Consider the following 17,301-nt stretch of genomic DNA (forward strand, 5'->3'; position numbering starts at 1 on the left):
AATTTCAAACATCAGGTGATATATTCAGCTTTGGTTTGTATTTTGAGCGGTAATGGATTAAAGTCATCTGCAGAGTTGGAAGCTGATTGGTTTATCTTAATGAATGGCCTAAGAGGATGGAATTACACGTGGAATTGCGACTAATGATGCCTTGGAGTGTTGTGGTTATTGACCCATCAATCCAACAAACACTCTTTCCCTGGAGCATGACTACAGTGCATTCACTGTCCATTCATCTGCCTAATGCTTTCTGTCAATACTCACACAATACTACCAACAGGTTGATTTGATTGTTGGAATGTTTTGCGTTCCGTTGCATTCTAGATATATTAATGGTTTAAGTGAATACTGCTCTGACTTGTTTGTTTTACTCTGAAAATCATTGAAAAGCAAATACATACATAGGTTATATAATCAAAATGCTTGAGAAGTGATTTTTGGAGTTCCAGTTCTTGCAGTTAATTTCTGTGTTACATAACTGTTCAGATCATTCTGATATTTGTTCACAAATATAATCAGGCAAACTAATTTGAGTTTTGACATTAAAAACATTATTTTTCAAATTGATTAAAGCCATTGTCCTTTATACAGTAAAAGAAGATATTTTGAGATGTTTCAGTATGATTTTGTATATAATATGTTAAACAAAGATGTTTGGTTACCATCATTCTTCAAAGTATCTTCTTTTGTGTTTATGCAGAGGAAAGAAAATCAAGTTTGAATGCCAAGAAGAGTGTACTTTCTCCAGTTCAGAGAACCACCTATCTAGGCGTAGTCTGGGATTCGACCGCGATGCAGGCACGATTGTCCCCTGCTCGTATCGAGTCGATCCTCATCTCAGTCGAGAGAGTCAGAGAAGGCCAGGCACTCACTGTCAAACAATTTCAAAGATTGTTGGGTCTGATGGCAGCTGCGTCCAACGTGATACCTCTTGGCCTGCTGTACATGAGACCCTTACAGTGGTGGCTCAAAACCAAGGGATTTTCCCCGAGGGGCAATCCACTTCGCACTATCAAGGTCACACGGCGCTGCCTCCGTGCCTTAGACATGTGGAAGAAACCTTGGTTATTGAATCGGGGCCCGGTGCTGGGAGCTCCTTGTCGCCATGTAATACTAGCGACGGATGCATCCCTCACTGGCTGGGGTGCAGTCATGATTGGCCACCCTGCCCGTGGTCTGTGGAGCGGTCGCCATCTGACATGGCATATCAATTGTCTAGAAATGCTAGCAGTTTATCGTGCACTGAAGCACTTCTTCCCAGACCTAAGGGTTCACCATGTGTTGGTGCGCACAGACAACACATCGGTGGTCTCTTACATCAACCACCAGGGAGGTCTGCGTTCGCGCCCCTTGTACAAGCTGGCGCACCAGATCCTTGTGTGGTCTCAGAGCAAACTCCTCTCATTAAGAGCAGTATATATTCCTGGGAAACTAAATAAGGGAGCAGACTTACTTTTGAGGCAGGGGCCGAGGCCCGGGGAATGGAGGCTTCACCCCGAGGTGGTGAAGCAGATATGAAGAGTTTTTGGCAGGGCTCAAGTTGACCTTTTTGCGACTCGAGACATCTCAATGTCCCCTTTGGTTCTCTCTAGTTCATCCAGCTCCTCTGGGACTGGACACTATGGTACAGACCTGGCCGATGCTTCATCTGTACGCCTTTCCCCCTATTGCTCTGCTCCCGGGAGTTTCTGGCGAGAGTACGCCGGGACGGGGTCAGTCTGTTATTAGTAGTCAACTTGGTCCTGCCAAAAACTCTTCATATCTGCTTCACCACCTCGGGGTGAAGCCTCCATTCCCCGGGCCTCGGCCCCTGCCTCGACAGTATGTCTGCTCCCTTATTTAGTTTCCCAGGAATATATACTGCTCTTAATGAGAGGAGTTTGCTCTGAGACCACACAAGGATCTGGTGCGCCAGCTTGTACAAGGGGCGCGAACGCAGACCTCCCTGGTGCTTGATGTAAGAGACCACCGATGTGTTGTCTGTGCGCACCAACACATGGTGACCCCTTAGGTCTGGGAGGAAGTGCTTCAGTGCACGATAAACTGCTAGCATTTCTAGACAATTGATATGCCATGTCAGATGGCGACCGCTCCACAGACCACGGGCAGGGTGGCCAATCATGACTGCACCCCAGCCAGTGAGGGATGCATCCGTCGCTAGTATTACATGGCGACAAGGAGCTCCCAGCACCGGGCCCCGATTCAATAACCAAGGTTTCTTCCACATGTCTAAGGCACGGAGGCAGCGCCGTGTGACCTTGATAGTGCGAAGTGGATTGCCCCTCGGGGAAAATCCCTTGGTTTTGAGCCACCACTGTAAGGGTCTCATGTACAGCAGGCCAAGAGGTATCACGTTGGACGCAGCTGCCATCAGACCCAACAATCTTTGAAATTGTTTGACAGTGAGTGCCTGGCCTTCTCTGACTCTCTCGACTGAGATGAGGATCGACTCGATACGAGCAGGGGACAATCGTGCCTGCATCGCGGTCGAATCCCAGACTACGCCTAGATAGGTGGTTCTCTGAACTGGAGAAAGGTACACTCTTCTTGGCATTCAGTCTCCAACCCAGCTTCCCCATATGTGCGAGAACGACATCTCGATGCCGAGCCGCAACCTGCTCTGACTGAGCTAAAATCAACCAATCATCGATATAGTTGAGAATGCGGATGCCCTGCATGCGCAGGGGAACCAGAGCCGCCTCTACACATTTTGTGAACGTGCGGGGCGAGAGTGCAAGGTCGAAGGGAAGTACTCGATATTGGTAGGCTTCGCCCCCGAAGGCGAACCTCAGAAACTTCCTGTATTGTGGAAGGATGGATATGTAGAAGTATGCATCTTTGAGATCTATTGTGACAAACCAGTCTGAGCTACAACATGCTTTATCGTGAGCATTTTGAACTTCAATCTCATAACTGAACGATTTAAGACCCTCAAGTCTGTAATCGGACGCAACTCCCGCATCCTTCTTTTGAACTATGAAATACTGGCTGTAGAACCCAGACTCCCTGTCTTGAGGAGGGACCACCTCGATGGCCTCCTTCTCTAATAGGGTTTTCACTTCCTGTTCCATAACCAGACCCTGCCTGGGGCCGACTATCGTCGGAATGACCCCGTTGAATCTTGGCAGTGCAGAGCCGAACTGAATACGGTAGCCTTTATCTACTGTATGCAGGACCCATTGAGATACTTTTGGCAGTAGTTTCCACGCTGCTAAATAATCTACTAAGGGAATCAGTCTCTCGAGACTGATCTCTGGTGTAAGAGGCCCCGAAGGGGCGGCGAGCATCTCAGCTCCGCTACGCACGCGGGTGGAAAATACTGAGAACATTGCTCGCTGGAGGCCGCTGCGCCCTGGTACTCTGGCAGGGTTGGCAGACTGGCCCCTAGAAGGCGCTGAGGCGAGACGGGCACCGTGTAATGCGGTGTACGCCGCTCTAGCCCAGTAGGGGCCGCCCTCTGCAGTCGTGACCGAAACGTATCAGGACTTCTTAACCGAGGGCCTCCCAGCCTGAAGTACGGCCCTCAAATCCGCCTTAGGCTGGGAAAACCCTGGTTCAGAGCATTGCTTCAGCCTCCAGTCCCGACACAGGGGGAGTGCGGGCGGCAACACTCTGACTATAGACTGAGAGGGCTGCTCCCGCCCAGCAGCCCCTCCAGTATATACAATTTCTCAGAGTGAGATAAATGTCATTTTATATTCCTCAGAATTTAATGCAAACAAACAATCAGACGAGTAAACACGGTCTGCCTTGTTAGTATAATTCATATCTAACTTCTCATAGTCAGATAGATACTGAATTTAATTCCTCAGAATTAATGCAGTTAACCAGTCAGACGAGTAAAGACGGTCTGGTTTTGGTAAGGTTCACATCAAAACTGAAAATGATGTAATACACGCGTTGCCTCGGCAACACGCGAGCCGCTTAGTCACACAAACAATATTAATCTCCTCGGAGATAAGCAGCTGCGAGTTCACAGAGGGGGAAGGAGCCGCTGGGCGTGCTTCCGAACCTCGAGAATGAACTCTAAATCTAGGGAATACGGGTGGAGATAGGCAGAGCCGTCTTCACCCCGTCCTTAGATATGCGAGAAGCACAGTCAGCCCCCTTATTTTTTCCCGAGAGCTGACTGCGTGAGCTGCACTACTCATTAATGCTGCTCGTTATACAGTGAAACTGATGCTTGTGTAACTGTTTGTCTGTGCAATTGATGTTTATGCAGCTTATGTTTGTGCAGAAAAAAAGGCGGTGCGTCACGGCCGTCACCTGAAGGGGAAGGACCGCAACATTCGGGCTTCCGAACCCGGAGATCAGGCAGATCTGGCGGGTGAGGTAGGAGATAGGGACACGCCCGTCTCCATACCCTCCAGCAGATCTTATCTGCGAGTGCAGGCGCCGCTCCGCCTCGGCGAAAGCGGGACTGACACCGCGAGGAACACTGGCGAAGACTCCCCCTTGAGAGAGTCCTCCGGGATCGAAGCGTCCACACTGGCTTGTACCAGTGCAGGCAGTCGGCTCCCTCAAGAGCGCACAGACCGTGTATTCCCACTCATGATGAACACACAATCTGAAACGCGATCTGGATTTGCCTTTCAGATGTCTCGTCTTAGCTTTACTCTTTGACTATTGCTTACTCTATGAGGAGCTTATAGTGACAAAGAGCGCTTGCTGAAATACGCGAAGCTGAAGCCAGCTGCGTGGCTAGTGCCTTTATAGCTTCCTGGTTGCTTACGTCACCCTGCCTATGACGTCACACTCTTCTATTAGACAGATTGGATATGATATTCAGCGTCGCTCACGCTAAACGCTTTCCCCAAAGCGTTTTCGACGCAGCTCGAGTTCCTGAAAAGGAACTCTGCATTTGAGCATTCAATAGGTAATACTTAAACTAATAACAAAAAATACTTACAGTAGCTGATTCAGAAGCGCCAGATTGTCGTAGCAAAGTCAGAAATACCTCCTCTCCTAGGTTCACAAAATGGTTGTCCATAAAATGTTGCTGTTCTGTTGTAAGTAATCTTAAAGATTCCTAAATGCATCTACTTTCGGAAGTCCAAAAAGTGCTTTTGCTTATCGCCTAGAAACACACAGCATCTCCCTGACATGACTGCTTCAACACTAACTTCTGTTACTGAAACTACGCTTTCTTTCTTTGTGTGAACATTTGGGACTGCCTTTTGCAAATATGTCCATATAATGATGTAGACATGTTGGAATGAGTCATTTTAGGGGGGCATGTCAGAGTCTTAACCTTTATAAAGAATTTGAGACCTTAGTCTTTGCAACTTTTCAGATCTTCTTTGTGCACCTAGACCTTGTAACACTCCAAAAAGAAAGGAAAAATTGAAATCGCATCATACGACCCCTGAGCATGTTTTTTTTAACAAAAGTATGGTATAAAACTGGTTTCATAAAACAGTTTTTTTTTTGCATGAGAAAAAATTACTCCCAGTCTTTAAGAGTTCTGTAATAGTTCTTTAATATCTTTTGTCTTGTTTGTAAGCATCATTAAATGTCCATTAAATGTTTCTGTTGCTTTTTTCTTCTCTTAATGAACAGAGTGTGTGTTTTCAGAGGGGGTCCTCTTAATGCGTTTTTTTTTATACAGGACTAATGTTTAGGCAGTGTGCAGGGCAGTCTTCGGTCATCAGAGTAAGGACCTCACCTCGAAACCTGACACCATTAGTGTGGGCCGGTGATTTAGACTCAAACACGCAAATCTACATGCAGCAGTTATCAGTATTCAGAGAGATCTGCTATTTTCAAATGTACACCCACATACACACACATGTATGAATATGATATGCAATTTTTTTTTTTTTTCATGACCATAATCAAGAAATCAGATCGGATATTATCATTATTCTGCAGAATGCCACACACACACTTCATGACCCCAGCATCATTTGTCTGATAGGGTCTGTCTGTTGTGTGTGTGTGATGGAGAGGTAATTGTTCAGCTCTAGGCTGGAGGGGTTGAGAGGCAGTTTTTTCCGAAACCTAAGGCAGCTGCCTTTCTGCCCAGTTAGTCAATGACTTCACAGGCAGAGTTTTTGTATTAAGGCACCTCCTGAGGAAACAGCTTTCAAACTGGTTTTGAAGGCACCATAATGCCACCTCTAATGATCTAGAGCAAATCCAAGTGGGCTTTAGATATAAACAAGCCAATCTTTAATGGAAACAATGCCAAGCCAGGCTCACTGGAAATATGTGCCTGTGGTGCCATTTCTACAAAATGATATTATGTTGCTTCTGGCACGATTTGCGGCACTTTTAGTGTAAAATATTTAGTGAGTGGTGCAAAAGGAGTGCTTCGTTTCATTCAGATGAAACTGAAACTGCTTTATTACATTGTTTTTTTGTAGCATTTCAGAAATTAAATGTCTGGTAAGGTGCTAAATGGTTAATGTACTGTCGTTTAAAAAATATACTGCCGCCTACCTTAAACCTAACTGATAGTGTTAGCTTAGCTAACACAAATGTGATGTACTGTAAAATTTAGCTTACTTCTACCATGTCTTTTATCACAAGTGCAATGCTGTACCAGGTGAGCGTCTGAGCACATTTACTATATCATACAAGCCATACATATGGAGCTGGTTATGTAAAGAAAATGCTAATTACATAACCCCGTAATCAGAATTTTGAAAAGGAATACATTTTGTTGCCATTTTGCTGCCACTAGTGTTTATTTTAGCTGGAAGCTGATGTGAAATGTATGTATAGGTACTGTCTGTTTTTGACGTTTGCACTAAAAAGCAGGCATGTAATTCCAGTAATTTAGAATCATAAGTTGAATTATTATTATTATTTTGTGTGTGTGTGTGTGTGTGTGTGTGTGTGTTTGAAAATCGACATTTAAGAATTAATTATTTGTTGTTGTTTTTTTTTCTACTAACTGCCGAACTGCATGCACATGAGCTATGTTTCCATCCAGAGATTCAAATTAAATATATGCGCAAAACTGGAATAATTTGCATAAAACATTTGCGAAAAAAGCACAGTTTCCATCCAACGAGTCAAAGAGAACAAAATCACCCCTTCCTGGTAAACTGGCAGTAAATATCACTAAGAAAGCTAGGAGAAGCCACTGAATAGAACAATGTTCATATATTATTACTTGCGCCTTAGATGAAACAGTAAATGCAGTCATTGATTTTGGAGGTGGATGCCAACTGTTTAAGAATGGAGTCATGTAAGACAATTATACAGAAAAAAACTTTGATGGCAGACTTTGATCAGGCATTGAGAATGACCATAACAACATATAGATAATGTGAACAAGATTAGTCTGCTGCTAGTCAAGTTATCGTGTCTCATAGCGAAATTCACGTGACTTTTTCAATGCACATGGAGGAATTTATTCTGTAAATGTGTTTCAATCTTAAATTATGCATTTTTGTTTTCTGATCGGATAAAAAAATGATCCTACTCAAATCCTACTCAAAAAATGTTTTATCCAATATTCCATAATGTGCATAAAAATAGGTGGATGTACACATAGCTACTGTGGGATATCTTTGATAGCCAACAGTACATATACATAGGCTACATATGTTGATAAAACTTCTTAGTATGCTCCTTATACAGCTTTTATCTCTTTCTGGAGTTTGTGTCTCTTCATGTCTGTTTGTATAGTAGTTATTTGTCTGTGTTTTATTTGTGTGTGTGTGTGGAAAGATTTTTACATATCTCATATATGGCCCTGCATTAACACACATACACACAAACACATTGGGAAGGCAGGAGATGTGAGTCAGCAGACAAAGAATGAAGGTAAAGGAGGATATCTTAGAGTACAGATGAGATGAAATTGTAGCATAAAACAGAACCAGATGAGACTCTATGAGAATAATCAGCACAATCATTTGTTCACATCAGTTTGTAATCAAAAATGACCTTTTAGTATATTACATCGTTTTTGGGCTTATTGTATCATACATGATTCATCAGTGAACATTAATCCCCCAAAAATGTTTTCATAATCTGTTTAATTTTTTTTTATACATATATATATATATATATATATATATATATATATATATATATATATATATATATATATATATATATATATATATATATATATATATATATTATAGAAAAAAATGTCAAGGAGTTATGGAGTTACATTTTAGCTGAATTATTTTCCTTTTTTTTTTTTAAAAGCAATATAAAAATAAATACATACATACATACAACCATTGTACTGCAAAATAAATAAAATGATTTTCTGGTGGAGCCAATGAAAATATGAACAGGAAAGTAAAAATCAGACCTACTAGCAGAAAACATCATTAATGTTGAGCATTGAGATGAATTATATATTTTTTCTGAAATATATACAGTATATTTTTTTCTTTTCAGCTGATGTCACAATGGCTAGGATAATATTAACCAATATTACCAGTGCATAATGTATATAAATACTGTAAACATAGTCATAATGGTTTAATAACGTTAATAACAATTGGTCCTTAATGTATTAATGATGTAGTAATCCCTTTTATAAAAGTAATACAGCACTTACAGAGTCTTTGAAGGGCAAATGGATGATGCAATCACATAGTGTAACTATGGTGAATGTAAAAAAAAAAATCACTTTTTGCTAATTACTGTCATTGTCACTTTAACACTCCTGACTAGCACATGAAACCGAAATCCAAGAAAGTCTAGAGAGCTATCCCTTACATTCCCATTTGTCTCATTGACAGTTTCTCAGCTGGTGTGTGACCTCCAGATTTATGTGACCTGCATTTACTGCATCTGCATTTGGTTTACTTCATCTAAACTTCTAAATGTTGCTTGCAAAAAAAGAAGGTAGTTCTTTAAAATACATCCATTTAGTCAAAAGACAGAGTCTCTACGCGAGAAACAGCTGAGATATTAAAAAGACCTTATTTGTTGTTATTCTTCTTACCTACGGGTTCACAGTGGTGATGGATGGATTGATGGCACTGACAGAGGAGTGTCAGGAAAGAGAAGAGAAAAAACAGGCAGTAAACTAAAGAAATGTGTGTTTGTAAAGGTATTTCCTTCTGGAGAGACACCAGCTCACTGAATCTAAACCACATGGTCTCACTGACTGGCATCAACAAACACACACACATGTTTGTTTTTGTGAAAAGTGGAGACATCCCATAGCCGTAATGGTTTTTATACTGTAATACTAGTATTACTAGTATACTATACTTTTAAACTCATTCTGTATGGCTTATAAGCGTTTAAAAAAATGGGGACATGGGTTATCTCCTCATAAGTCACCCTCTCCTTGTAATAACTGTGTCATACCCATGTCATTATACAGAGTTGTGTCCTGATATGTCACAAAAACATGCCCACACACACACACACACACACACACACACACACAAACACATATGTGTTTAAGCACATGTTGGACTCTTGTCCACCCACACATAAAACCAGCAGCAAGTAAACACACATGCACACTCAGTGTATAATTGACTGTGAGCTGATGTATTATTCTGATCACATTACTCTAAGGGTGTGTGTGTGTGTGTGTGTGTGTTTGTGTGTGTGGAATTGACTGTACGTGACACTGTGCCCAAACAACACTCAGCGAATGATAGTTGGACTAATACAGATTTTTTTTGAGTCTCATAAGAGCTCTAGGACAGGATGAGTGGATTTCATTCCAAAATCAAGAAAAAGTTTGGAGAAAGACCTTGGATTTTTTAGGGTGTGTGTGTGTGTGTGTGTAATAGATTTGATGGACTTGGCTTGTGCTGAATGCTGTATAATGCTTCAGCACACAGTCAATTCTCTCATTCTTTGTCTCACAAACATGCTTCTGCCCATTTCTTTGACACAATTGTAGGACTGAAGATCATTTAATTGGTCATTTTTTATTTATTTATAATTATTATTATTATTATTAAGTTTCTAGTTTAAAGCTACTAGTTTTCCAAGCATATAATTTATCAGGTGAGCTAAGTACTAAATAAAGCTACAGTATAATAAGCAACAAAATGTATTCTGGTCATGATTTTACCATGGTTAAAGGAACACTCCACCGTTTTTTGAAATAGGGCTTATTCACATTATTTCCTACATTTAGATAGGTGGGCAAATGCATTTTTGCGTCAGTGCATGCATTGTTTTAGTTTGACTGGGTCGGCGTTAGCTTAGCTTAGCTTAGCACAATGAATGGAATCCTTTGTTGCCAGCTAGCATGGCCTGAGTAAAAGTGATCAAAAAAAATAAAAAAACCCACCTAATTACTTATTGTGGCCTGCGTATTCACAACGAGTACAAATAGCGATCCAGATTAACACTAGGCGATTTCCTAGGCAGATACTGACTTGGGACTATATAATGGGGAAGCACAGGCGAAGCACTGCTGCTTAGGCGAAGCACTGCTACTTCGGCGCAGAGATATCACGCAACACATGAAATCCCACGAATTCTGTCAACATAGCGGCGTGCAACGCGTCAAAAAAACAGAAGAAGAACAACATACCGGCGTGACCTGCACCGAGTGTCTTCGCTTTTGGATGATTTATTTTGAGAAATTACAGCAAACATGGTTATTACCTGCATAGCAAAAGGTTGTGAGAACAAGCAAAGGACATACACGAATGTAATGTTTCACAGAATTCCATCTAATGTGGAACTGAGAAATAAATGGCTAGCAGCTCTGGAGATCTGTAGTTCAACGCTTCTCAACAAAATAAAGCAGTATCGTGTTTGCGAAGAACATTTTGCACCAGAGGACTACTTTGAAAAAATGGAATATGGGTCCAGAAAGACGGTACTAACGTTACGTCTGAAAGATACGGCCGTCCCATCTATTTTCAAACACAGGAAGAACAAAGTGCACATGTAAGTTGTCTTTTATTTCTCTTCCTATATAACCTATATTGCCTGTGAAAACATCAACTCTATGTGAATACAGGTATAATATGGGTCGATCTATACATGCGTCATGATTAAAATAATCACTTACTCTGTGGACAGCTGTCCATTTGGTCCATTCGGCGTGCGGCGTTTTTTCCAGTTCACTTTGTCACACCGAAAAAAAAAATCGAGTACTGCAGAATGGATCAGCGCCGTGAAATCCTCTGTAGATGTGACACAACTTCGGGCACGCTCATCTTGATCTGACGTGTTGAGTCTGGTCATCAATGGCAAAAACATGTCCCACTCTCTACAGCACAGACACTCTATTTCCGTCGGCATAGATTGGCATATTCCCCCACATTCACACCACCAGTTCATGTTGGCTCTCATCACGAGCGATCGCAACCTCCTCCTCCTGTCGTTCTATTTCCAAAGCACGCAGCTCGTCTTCTGTAAACTCTGGTTCAAATAGGTATGGTTCTGGTTCTTGACTGTCTGAGAAGTCACCCTCTTCGTCTCTCTCAAAATCAGCCATGTTCATCGCCATTCGTGTACTGTAAGGAAAATAGCCAGGCAGCTACTATTCACGCCGGTATGTTGACGGAAGTCGTGGGATTTCATGTGTTGCGTGAAATCTCTGCTCCGAAGTAGCAGTGCTTCGCCTGTGCTTCCCCATAATATAGTCCCAAGTCAATATCTGCCTAGGAAATCGCCTAGTGTTAATCTGGATCGCTATTTGTACTCGTTGTGAATACACAGGCCACAAGAATTAATTAGGTGGTTTTTTTTTTATTTTTTTGATCACTTTTAGTCAGGCCATGCTAGCTGGCAACAAAGGATTCCATTCATTGTGCTAAGCTAAGCTAACGCCGACCCAGTCAAACTAAAACAATGCATGCACTGACGCAAAAATGCATTTGCCCACCTATCTAAATGTAGGAAATAATGTGAATAAGCCCTATTTCAAAAAACGGTGGAGTGTTCCTTTAAGAGGAGTTCTTTGACACCACTAAAACCCTTTTAACCATATTAAAATATTGACTGCGTGCTTGGACTATGGACAAGAATGGGACCTTGATCATGTCACTTGTCGAGTAGAGGTGTTCAACTACTAGATGAGATTTGTTTTATGATTAAAATAAACAGTAAATTAAAAAATGGCCTGTGGAGTAACATAGCTTAGTAGCATGCTAATGAAAATCAATTTTGAGGTTCTTCTCTGTATGCAGGGTGGCACCTCACTACATTTTGTAAGAGTCTGTCTTTACAGAAGAACTCAGCTTGGATAAAGCAACATGCTAGACTCTTTCTCATACACAGAACACAAACAAACACACACACACACACACACACACACACATACTCAGACACAATGGACATTAGTCTCTCAGCTTGTGTCAGACTAAAGGGGATGGATGAATGAATGCTACAAGGGAGGAGGGATGAAAAATGGACCTCGTCCTGTTTTTTTTCCCCCAGCCCCCTTCCTCTCTTTTTCCCCTACCTCTTCCTCTCCTAACTGCTTTGCTTTTCTTTTCTCCTCCAAACATTTCTCTCATACATGCACAAACATATTTTCACCATTGAAATATCCGCTCTGTCCCACTTGTCTTGCTGTCTAGGCAAGTGCAAAAAAGACTTGTCTCACAATTGACTTTAATATTAATTAAATTAATATTTATTACATTTGCATTACACTATGCATTATGGGTTTTTCTTTTCCGTGAAGCATACACAAGATGCTGTCCCAAAATTTGCCCAAAATAAGGTCTTTTAAGGCAGAATAACTTTTTTAACTACATTTTGGAACATCCTTCAAAACTGGAAGATTGGAAGAATTTGATGTGAAGTATTTTAGTTCATATTGACATTTGGGTTTTTGATTGCAGACTTTGATATCTTGGCAGATCTGCACACAGTTTGAAACATTGTTGAGATATGTTTTGAAACTAGATGAGACGCATGACATTACTTGTCTCTTTTTCTCAGGAGAAACTTGAGAAACAGAGTACTTAGCTCTCCATTTAATCTTGAAAGACACAGAATTTAAAAAGATATTATTTGTTATATTTCTTTTTGAAGGGAAACTATCTATCTATCTATCTATCTATCTATCTATCTATCTATCTATCTATCTATCTATCTATCTAAGAATTAAGAATTATGCTTTTATTGGTCACAGAGCTAATTTTCTTCAAAAATCCAAAAGCCAGTGAACAAATACTATTGGATTTTCTTTGTCAAGGGAACCAGGGTGTTAACTTCTGGCTTTGCCTATAATATTACGTTATCCCTGTGTTACTCTATTATTTCATTATTACAACTAATGCAGTACAGTACTTGGCAATATTTTTTTTCAGTATTGTACATTATGATACAACCCCACAAACAATAGTGGTGTTTCCAGCTTCGGGTAGCTGTAAAATATGAAATAACACATCAACATTCATTCATCTCGTTTGACACCTCTGCCAGCAATTAAATCAAATTTCTGATTGAATATCATGTTGTATTTGGAAACTATAGCAGTAAAATACCTTTTATTGTTGACTTTAGTTGTCCAAAACATTACCTTCCTAATTTCTTTGACCTTGTTTCTGAATTGAGGATAAGGGGTCTGTTACTGGGGACAGTGCAGTGTCATGATAACTCTTTTGATATGCTATCCTGAAAAATACATGCCAAAAACTCTAATCTAAGTCTTAAAACAGCCCTTGTCACACCTAGTTTTATAGCAGTCATTTTTTTTATTATGGAAAGTTTTAAACATAAGCATTGGGCCATGCAAACGAGCCCTTAGTGTATACTCATATGTGTCTCTGCAGTGCTGTAACATAATATCTTACTACCATACTACTCATACTATTTCTGCAGTATAAGTGTGCATACTGTTCTGAATTTGCTAGTTTTTCAGTATGCGTACAATTCCCAAATGACCTAATATATACAGCAAATTGTGTTGTAGACCTATACAACAGAGCAGCCTGTGTGAGATACTGTATCCCACAATATGCTGGATTTTCTAGCCCCAGTGTGATGAATGAACTGGAATGCATTAGCAAAGTTTGGAGGGATGTATTATGTTACCAATTATGGTCCTATTTTGTATTTCTACTATGTACTCACATAAAACTTGTGTACTTATTGTGTACATACCTACATGTAGTTCTACAAAACTCTTGTGAGATTTACATTTTAGAGAAGAGAAATGTCTGTTAAATAGCCAGTCAGGCAAACATTTTTGGGAAGAAAAAAAAGATACAATATTTCAGTCTATTATAAGTTCTTTGTGCTCTGTGATACTGGTGCCATTGTGAATCATTTGCTTATTGGAGCGGTTTTAGAATTGCTTAATTTTGTTATATGATCTGATATTGCGAGTGTTGTGGGCCTCACTCAAATACCGTCAACCCATGCTGGGAGCTTTTGTACGCAATGCTGTGTGTATTTCCCAATGGATAAGCCATGCTGTTTGATTACCCATGATACCGCATGTGTGTAGTATGGTCACGCCGTGTGTATTGTTTGATAAGCCATAATCATAAATCCTAAAAGCTAATCACTCGCCCACTCTGCACCCAATCACAACACAGCCACATTACCCAGCGCTGGGCACTATTGAGCTATCCATCAAGAGTTGTATCAGAGAGAAAGATATTGTTTCCTGTTGACTTTTTTATGGGGCTGTCAGCTTGTGGGGGTTAGTTTTGTTTGTAACGTGAGGTTGGGTATGTGCTCAATTCCAATTTTTTTTTAATTATGTCATAATTTACTCACACTCGTGTTCCAAACTCTATATTTTTAACAACCTTGAAGGTGCTCTTTTCCACGTAAAGAAAGTATATATTGACCAGGGCCAATCAAACTCAAGAAAAGGAAAATATAAAATACAATTAAAATCCATTAAAAATAGAAAAGGAAGGTTTTTTTTTTTTCAGGACATTTTCTATTAAGTTTATGGATATTAAGTTATTACAAGTGTAATTACACAAATTAGTACTGAATAATGTTAAGTATATGTACTTAGGGTTAAGGTTAAGGTTTGGATTAAGGTTAGTTGCTCGTAATCATGCATAATTTGCTGTTATTACTATGACAAAGAGTAGTAACATGTAACTGTAACCTTCAAATAAAGTTACCATTTTGTAATTCAAAACAGGGGAAAACATCTGTGGAAAAAAAGTCTTCTAACTAAACAAAACACACCAAGTCTGACTAGCGGCAGTTTCGATATGATTGTTATTTGGAAAAGAGCAGCACTAATATTCTGCTAAAACATCTCTTTTTGTGTTCGACTGAAAAAAATCATAGGAGTTTGCAATGATATGAAATTGTAATGATGACAGAATGTTCAGTTTTGTATGAATCATCCCTGATGCTTTTTATTCTGGGCTCAGTGCTGTTCTGCAGTTTTGTTTTGTTTTGTTTTCTCTCTCCCCTTGGGTGGGTGGGGCTTGTATGCAGCAGTCTGCTTATCCCTTGACCAATCATCTGGCTCATCTGGGTTGGTGCGGGGGCGGGCAGGGCGGGTGGTGTAATGACAGACGCCAGTGCGTGTGAGTTAAGGGTAGCGCTGGCGATGGCAGTTGCGGTGTCATTAGTGTGCGCCCTCGAGGAGAGATTAGTCTGATTTATGGTGAGCGACGCTAATGGAACAGATATGGCTGCTCTCGCACCCTGCCATCCACGCTAATGAAAGTTTTGTGCAAATGTGAAAGAGAGCGCGGCAGAGCTGAAGCTTTCACCAGCACAACATCACCTCTTTGTTTTAGTGTAATTCAGTCTTTATGTAAGTGACTTCAGGTCGAATATTTCACTCTGTCATTAGTGCGGTGTCCTTTTAGTGTGTGTTTTTCTGTCTTGCGTCAACTTTTAATAAAGCAATAGGTGATTTTGCTACAGTTTAAAAGAAGAAAAAAAACCCTCCATGATAAAATCGTTGCAACTCTGGCAAAATTGTATTACATTGCTTCATATTTCTCTACACTTTCCAAGTGACATGTCCAGTGAGTTGGGCTAAAAGCGTGTTCAGTTTAGTTGAAACTCATTGATGAATGTGAATTTGACAAAGTTTTATTACGCTAGTTCTTGCACATGTAGTGGAAGTTCGTAAATTAAATGTACAATGACTGGTGTTAAAAGGTTAATGCTTAGAGCCCGACCGATATGGATTTTTGGGGGCCGATGCCGATATTAACTCGAAAAGAGCCGATTTATAAGCCGATATTTTGATTTTAAAAATAATCTGGATATTAGACCCATTTCCTATAAACTGCATTTACACAACATTCAATAGCAAAATATCTGCCTGTTCTATGTATGTGGGCTGTATAAACCATTTTCCAGAATGGATTATGTTAAAAAAAAGCCTTAGATTACAGTCTCAATGACTAAACAATTGCACATCAAAAGTATATATTTTTTAATGATCAAAAAACAGTCTGGTTTTAAACATTTAACACTTTTACTTTCTTCCAGTTGAAGCTGGTTTTAACAGTCTGTGTGTTTACTGTAAATAAATTATAATACTAAAGTTAAAGTATTTGCAGAAGTAGTCCCACACTTTGCTGCTACAGCATTCACCTTTTTCAGCCATCTGTAGGCAGAAAGAGAGACGGAGAAAGAATAAGCATGTGTATTAATAATATCACCATGTATCATTACTCATGTCATCATTAGAATTATAATAATAATAAACTGGGATCTCCTACATAGGCAAAAATGAGAAATATATATATTTTTTTTTATTTGTCAAGCAATAGGTATTACCTACTTATATTTAACAATATTATTTCAACATTTTCCTGTTATGTCTGTAAAGCTGCTTTGAAACAATATGTTAAAAAAAAAAGCGCTTGTTCAGCTCACATTTATTTACATGTCCCCTCTGGTTTAATCATTTCTGACGCACCTACTGTAGTTACTGTAACTACACTATATTTGCTCTCACAGACACATTCACAACAGACCCGTATATCTTCTCCTCTTCTCTTTGTGCAGTCTGAATCAAAACATCGTCTTGCCTACTATTACCGGAAGATTACGGAATCAATTCGAAGTTGAATGGTTAACGTTAGTGCCATGAACACACCGCTGTCAATTTTGAGAAGAACCCCCTTCAAACAAGTTAATAGCAAGCATTTAAGGGGCCTGCTAAAAAGGAAGCTATTAGTGTTAGAGTAACGTAACCAGCCTGAATTCACCAAATTGTTCTCTGGACCTGAGGGTAGCCTCTTCTTCCTTGCTTCTCTCTTAATTCTCATCAGCAGGACTAGCGCTATCGCTCGCTTCTTACAACGGGACAGATACATGTTTGCTGCTGACCGAAAGGAGGAGGAACAGACTATGAAAGAGCTCCCGCTAAACGTTTTTAAAACTCCGCCTATGCCATAGCGCAGCGCAAATCGCGTTGTATCTGAAGGGCAACGCTGAGCCCAG

The sequence above is a fragment of the Carassius carassius genome, chromosome 40 (assembly GCF_963082965.1).
Source record: "Carassius carassius chromosome 40, fCarCar2.1, whole genome shotgun sequence".
Taxonomy (NCBI): Eukaryota; Metazoa; Chordata; class Actinopteri; order Cypriniformes; family Cyprinidae; genus Carassius; species Carassius carassius.